Consider the following 7,496-nt stretch of genomic DNA (forward strand, 5'->3'; position numbering starts at 1 on the left):
AGGGATGGGGGAGCCTAGTGGGCTGCCGTCTCTGGGGTCGCACAGAGTCGGACACGGCAGCAGCAGCAGCAGCAGCAGATCTTACCATCTCCAAAAAACAGTTCTGTCAAACTCATCAGCTAAAAGTTCTATCCAAGCAGTGAGAAGATGGCCTTTCTTAGCCCGTGGAAATTCTTTTCCGATTTGTCCTAGCTAGTTAATGCTGAACAGCAGAATGAGGATTAGATTGCAGGGGTGGGGGTGAAGGGGTAGCAAGAGTTAATTTCCCCCAGTACAAGATGGCATCTGAAGCTTGAATGGGAGAGCTGAACTGGAGAGAATTGAGGGAAGGGTCCAGGCCCTGTATTCAGTCAGAGTTACTGCTGGAAGAGGAGGAGGAGGAATGCTTGTCATGCTTGTGGTGTTTCTGCTTCTTTTTATGAGCTTTCTTCATTTTCTTGTGCATCTTCTGGTCAATCACTGTTCCTGGTCCTACTATACCAGGAACCAATGGATTCACAGGACGCATGCCAGGGCCAGGTGTGGAGGAGGGTAGGGACCTGAGGGCTGGCATCCTGGATATCCTGGCTGTGGCACAGGATGACAGGGCCCACCAGGGGGAAAGGCTGGATTCCCCTGGGGTGCTCCTGGGGGAGTGGGAAAGGGGCCTGGAGGAATGGGAGGGTTGGCAGGTGGTGCATGGCTAGGATTGCAACCTCCAGGATGCCCAGTGTTAAGGGGGTGTGGATATGGTCCTGGCTGCCTGGCATTGGGATTCCACATGTTCAATGTTTCCTTCAGCCCAGGAATTGAGAAAGGAGACTGGGGTATCTAGATGACCGGTCACCCTTACACCCCACACCAGGATTTTAAAACGTGAAATGCTCACTCTGGACGAAGTAATTTGATATTGTAAAAAATTATTGGTAGAAACGGGAAAAGAAAAATATTTCATTCACAGTTATATTATCAGAGGATGTAGGATCTCTATGAAGGAAAAAAATGTCTTGAAGGAAAAATAAAGAGGCGACATCAGAAAACAGGGTGTTTTTTTTTTAAGAAAATAGGGTTATTTAAAACATCAGAAAATATGAATGCTCCCACATGCAGCTCCCATTAAAATATAAATGGGGTCTTTTTGAAATTAGGTAACATGATATAAACTTTAATATAGAAGTTCACATGGAACATGTCAAAATCTGCAACCAGGACAACTAAAGAGACAACCCAGAAATGGATCCCATTATCTATAATAATCATTACAGAAGTGGAACTTCACATCAGTCAGAGAGGGCAGTTTGTTTATTTTTAACTTTTTTTTGGCCCACACTGGTGGCCTGTGGGAGCCTAATTCCCTGACCAGGGATCGGAAATCGAACCCGTGCTCCCTGCAGCAGCACCTCGGAGCCCTAACCCCTGGACACCAAGGAAGTACCAGAAGAGGGCAGTTTATATAGTAATGTGTTCCAGCACAACTGGCTGTTTGGAAGAAATAAAGAAATAAAATTGAATCAATATCCCCTTATATCATAGGCAAAAGTAAATTAAAGATGAATTAAAATCTTAATAATAGTCTTAGAAGAGGGACTTCCTTGGTAGTCCAGTGGTTGAGAATCCTCCTGCCAGTGCAGGGGACATGAGTTTGACCCCTAGTCCTGGAAGATTCCATATGCTGTGGGGCAGGAGCCACAACTACTGGGGCCTGTGTGCCCCAGAGCCAGTGCTCTGCAACAAGAGAAGCCTCTGCCATGAGAAACCCAAGGACTGTAACCAGAGTGGCCTCTGCTTGCCACAGCTAGAGAAAGCCTGCGGGCAGCGACGAAGACCCAGTGTAGCCCGAAAAAAAGTCTTAGCGGAAAATTCCGGAAATTAGATTTACAATCTAGGGCTTGGGGGAAATATTTTCAAACCAAGTCAAAAAGCCCAGAGGCCGCCAAAAATCTTTAGATGATTCTATGTTAAAATTAGAGGGAAAGGTATGGGAAGATACCATCAGCAGAGTTAAAAGAATAATTAGGGACTTCTCTGATGGCTCCAGGGTAAAGAATCTGCCTGCCTGCGCAGGAGACAGGGGTTTAATCTCTGATGCAGGAAGATTCCACACGCCTCAGAGCATCTGAGCCTGTGCACCCTAACTAGTGAGCCCCAAGTGCCCTAGAGCCTCTGCTCTGCAACAAGAGAAGCCACCGCAATAAGCCTGCACACCGCAACTGAGAGTAGCCCCCCACTCATCACAACTAGGGAAAAGCCTGAGCAGCAAGGAAGACCCAGCACAGCCAAAAATAAAGAAATAAAATTATTTTTTTTAAAAAAGGGATGATTTGTATTTGCAAAGATGGTCCAGGCTTGTTCCGCTCAGACAGTCCTTATAGGTAGACAGCAAATCCAAATGGCAAACCCATAAACTAAAAATGTTCAATCTCATAGGCAACAGGGAAAGGCAAATTAAAGCTCCAATGAGCTGGCAATTTATACCCAGCAGGTAGGCAAAAATGAAAGAACTGGAGGGGTCTGGGGTTCATATATTGCTGATGGAACTGCAAACTGTAACAGCTCTTTTAGAAAGCAATTTACCAACATCCCATAACAATTTTTGCAAGATTTTATGCACACTTTATTGAGCAACTGCAAAAGAATGTGCTCCACCAAAACAAGAGAGGAAATCAAGGAGGCTAAACATAATTTCATATAGAAATAGGAGCTCCAACATAGAAAAGAGGGAAGGGACTCCTCTGGGAAATATTGAGAGACAGACCCCAGGATGACATGGCAACAGGTTCAGAGAGTGGTCAGTCCACCTTGGAGCAGGGCGAGGGGCTCCAGCGGAGATTTTCTTCAAGAAGATTAGATTTGTAAACCAGTTAATCCAACCGAACATCTTGAGAAACAATTTAAACAACTGGTGGAGAGTCTGAGGTTGAATTAACACATGCATGGCTTTTTCTAAGCAGATTGGGGGGGGAAAGAAAGAAAATTACTAACACCAGGAAAACCAAAAGTGCAGAAAGAGAAGGTAATTATAATTTACTACTTGGCTCAGCACTGAGTAGTGTTTACATGTCTTAGCGACATTGGCTGAGATTCTTTGATGGACAGATTAATATCTCTTTCATCAAGTTTAGGAAGTTTTCAGCCACATTTTCCCTCCCTGCCCCAATATGTTTTTCTGTTTTCCCATAGTTTATTTATTGATTTTCGACTGCACAGGGTCTACGCTGCTGCTCACGGGTTTTCTCTAGTTGCAGTGTTCGGGCTTCTCATTGCAGCGGCTTCTCTTGTTGTTGCGGAGCACCCGCTCTGGAGTGCGCGGGGTTTCAGCAGTTGTGGGGCAGGGGCTTGCTTGCTCCACGGCACGTGGGATCTTCCCGCACCAGGGACTGAACCTGTGTCTCCTGCCTTGGCAGGCAGATTCGTTACCACTGAAACCACCAGGGAAGTCCCGTTATTATTTTTTGGCTGTGTTGCATGGCTTGTTAGTTCCCTAACCACAAAATGAACCGGCACTCTCAGAGGTGGAGGCACCAGTCTTAACCTCTGGACCCCCAGGGAAGTCCCTGTGTTATTAATAATAAGTTATATGTAAGTGATTATGAGATTTTGTTTTCATGCAGCTTTGGGGAACCCAAACCCTAAACCCAATTTAGTTTTATTCAGAATGATGAACACATGCGGTGTCTTCTGGTTTATAATTTGATAGTTATGCTTTCCTGGTGCAAACTGGCAGCTCTCTGGGGCTTGGCCATGAACCATTTTCTAGGTCATCCATTTTGCCAAGCCTCAAAAGGAAAACATCTTTTTTAAAAACTATAAATTAAAAAAAATAAAATCAGATCATGTCACACCCTGCTTGAAACCTTCCAGGGCTTCCTCACGCACTCAGGATAGAATCCAAGGTCCTTAAATGACCCAGAAGGGCTGACAATAGCAGCCTCTACTCAATTAGGCTGCAGCCATACCTTCTCCCCAGCTTTTTATTTTTCAAATATTCAAACACGGAGGAACTGAAGGAATGGTATAACAATCACTCATCGTCTGATTCAATAATTACCAATAATTGCTTTATTGCTTGGGCCGTGTGTGTGTATTTTGCTAAAACATTTTAGTTAGTTGCAGGCAACATGACGTGCGTGCATGCTAAGTCGATTCAGTCATGTCGGTCTCTTTGCAACCCTATGGATTGTAGCTTGCCAGTCTTCTCCGTCCATGGGATTCTTCAGGCAAAAATACTGGAGTGGGTTGCCATGCCCTCTTCCAGGGGATCTTTCCAACCCAGGGATCGAACCTGAGTCTCTTACATCCTCTTGATTGGCAGGCAGGTTCTTCACCACTAATGTCACCTGGGAAGCCCAGAGCTCATGACACTTTACCCTTAAAGACCTCAGCATGAATCTGCTAAAAACAGGGACATCTTCCTTCACAGTCCCATGCCCTCATCATATCCAAGAAAATGAACAGTAATCCTCAAATATCTTCTAATACTGAAGGAGGAAACAGAACAGGCTCTGTCTTGAAAGCATGACTCCATCTTGGGCCAGACTGTGGACTTTGAGCTATATGTCCAGTATCTATGGAAACGACATACCGACTGGAAAACCAGGCCTCCAGAAGGAAGAGCCCCAGGGCTCTCCATAACCTAAAAGAGTACCCTAATTATCTGTGTAACTGAATAGAATCATACATTCTATTATGCTTACTGGGGTATGACCACAGGCCTATTGATAATTGTCCACTGTTAACTACTTAGTCTTAAGGCATATGATCGTGGGTTAACTTTGTATCTTTCTTTTTCCTTTGTTCAGACTAGTTTCAGGGAACCTTATACACTTAGGGTATATAAGTTTTCACAAAAACTGGTCAGGGTCCTTGGCTAAGAGGAGACTCTGTCTTGGGCCCGCTGGTGTGAAAAACTGCACTCCACTATCTGCATTGTCCTTCTGAGTGAATTTGTTTCCCGGAACCCATGGCTACAACAATACTGAGTCCACATTCAAATGAACCCAGTTATTTTCCAAATGAGTTTACAGATGTTTATTTCTTAAATCAGGACCCAGTAAGATTAATATGTTGTATTTTTTCCGGTCTCTGGTAGTCTAGAACAGTTACACATGGTGAGGTTTGGGACCACAGATTAGAGCACCTGGAACCTGTTAGAGATGCAGCTTCTTTGGCCCTGCTCCTGACCTCCTATCTCCAAACTCTGGGGGTGGAGCCTGGGAATCTGTGTTTCAACTAGCTACGTGATTCTTATTCATGCACAAGTTTGCGAATCACTGATAGACCAGCCCAACTTTTCTTCCCCCTGCTTCCTTGTCCTTCACCGTCTCCTGGAGATTGCTCAAACTCGCGTCCATCAAGTCGGTGATGCCATCCAACCATCTTGTCCTCTGTTGTCCCCTTCTCCTCCTGTCTTCAATCTTTCCCAGGATCAGGGTCTCTTCCATTGAGTCGGCTCTTCACATCAGGTGGCCAAAGTATTAGAGTGTAGGAATTTAGAACCAGAAAATTGGTAAGTACCCAGCCAGTTGTCTTCATGATCATTTCTGGCCATTCCGCTCCGCTTTAGTCTATCAGTTTCCTCCCTCTTGCTCTCTCTCTCCAGTCCTGTAGCAGAGAAATGTGGCTCCTTCCCTCTTGGGCATTTATTTCCCAGCCTCCCGTATGGTTAGTTATTGTTTAGTTGTTCAGTCATGTCTGACTCTTTGTGACCCTATGGTCTACAGGCTCCTCTGTCCATGGAATTTTCCAGGCAAGAATACTGGAGTAAGTTGCCATTTCTCCAGCGGATCTTTAGGTGTGGTCATATGACCAGTTCCAGCCAATGGGATGTGAGTGGAAGGTGTGTTCCATTTCTGGGACAAAGAGAGAGAATTTATCCTCTCTATATTGTTTGCCATCTCCCAACTGAGGCCCCAGGGGGAGCAGAACCACAGACAGAGGTCCTTAAGTCACCATGCAGAAGACCAGCCTCAGACTGTTTGGTGAGGCAGATATAATGTTTGCCACATCAGTTATGATGTTAAGCCACAGAGATTTAGAGTTTCATGTGTTACAGCATCAGTTTAACCAACACACTGACTGTTCCTGCTTCTCTAGGCTCAGATTAAACACAGCTGCCCCGTGACTTCTACGCACTCGTATTTTATTGAGATATTGAAGCAGGTATTGATCAACTTCTCAGTTTCAATTCTACACCTCTGGGAGAAAGACTCAAACTGGCCCAACTTGGGACAGCTTGAGACTACCCATAAGTTACCAGCTATGGCACAAACATGGCAGCGGACCCCTCCATTGCCAGTGGAGGGACAGGGCCATTCTTAAAGAAGATAACTATTTCAATACTTTCTAGTCCTTAAAAACATATGCGTATGCAGATAAGGAGTAAAGAAAAACAGGGGGGGTGAAACTCCCTGGTGGTCCAGCAGTTAGGATTCTGTGCTTTCACTGGGTTTGATCCGTGATAGGGGAATTAGGATCCTGCAAGCCATGTGGCACAGCCGAAAGATAATAAAAATAAAAGATGACATTCTGATGTTAGTTTGCAGGCTTCCATGTGTTGTGCCGTGCTTAGTCACTGAGTTGTGTCCAACTCTTTGCGAACACACGGACTGTGAAGTAGTACTTAGAAAAAAGAAAAACGGGGAAAAATACAAAGACAGTTATCCCAGATCCATGAAGAAGAAACAAACATGGTTTCGTTGCAATGGGAGAAAGTAAGAGACATTGAGCACCCAGGAGCAAACCCCCTTTCAAGCCTCAGGATCACACCTGGGCTCACATTGGGCTAATACCTCACTGACTGCAAGTCATACGCTTTGACCCCAGATTCAAGAGAATGGGCAGGTCATCCTGCCTGTGGTTGGAGGGCACTGCAAAATAATCTGGCAAACGACGTGGGTGGAGAGAAGGGTGAAGAATTGGAGGCAAAGGATACATCCCCCACACCCCATCTGAATTTTCCCTGGGAGAATACACCCTCTCTGTCAGTTCCTTGAGTGAGGTTCCACCTCCTGCTCAGGGGTGGAGTAGCTGACAAGGCGTCAGCCAATCAGAGAACTTCATTGCCCTGGCTACTGGTGATTGGCTCATCCATGATACAGGATCCATTCAGGACCAACCAAACGCAATGCAAACACCAGCCAGGACAAGACTGAGAGGAAGGGGACTCACACTCTTTCCAGCTGGGAATCACTCTGAGATGACGCTGGCTGGGGGGACTGGCAGCCATCCTACGCCACCGGCAGAGAGGAAGTCCCGGAATAAGTTGACACAGAGGGGGCCGAGCTGGTGGAGAGGGAAATCCATCGCGGTGTTGAAATTGAAGCCTCTGCATAAGCTGACCCTGATTTGTGCTTCACTTTTACAAATCAGTTTCAAATCAGCCAGTCTGTGTTGGTTTATCTATTCCTGCTGCTGCTGCTGCTGCTGCTGAGTCGCTTCAGTCATGTCCAGCTCTGTGGGACCCTATGGACTGTAGGTCGCGCCAGGGTCCTCTGTCCATGGGATTCTCCAGGCAAGAA

The 7,496-nt window shown here is 45.8% G+C and overlaps 1 pseudogene; it reads right to left on the reverse strand.

The window, feature by feature from the left end:
- Nucleotides 1-346: 346 nt before the first annotated feature.
- Nucleotides 347-762, reverse strand: LOC138075272 (proline-rich protein 13 pseudogene; annotated as a pseudogene).
- Nucleotides 763-7,496: the final 6,734 nt, after the last annotated feature.

Source organism: Capricornis sumatraensis, chromosome 3 (genome assembly GCF_032405125.1).
Source record: "Capricornis sumatraensis isolate serow.1 chromosome 3, serow.2, whole genome shotgun sequence".
Lineage (NCBI taxonomy): Eukaryota > Metazoa > Chordata > Mammalia > Artiodactyla > Bovidae > Capricornis > Capricornis sumatraensis.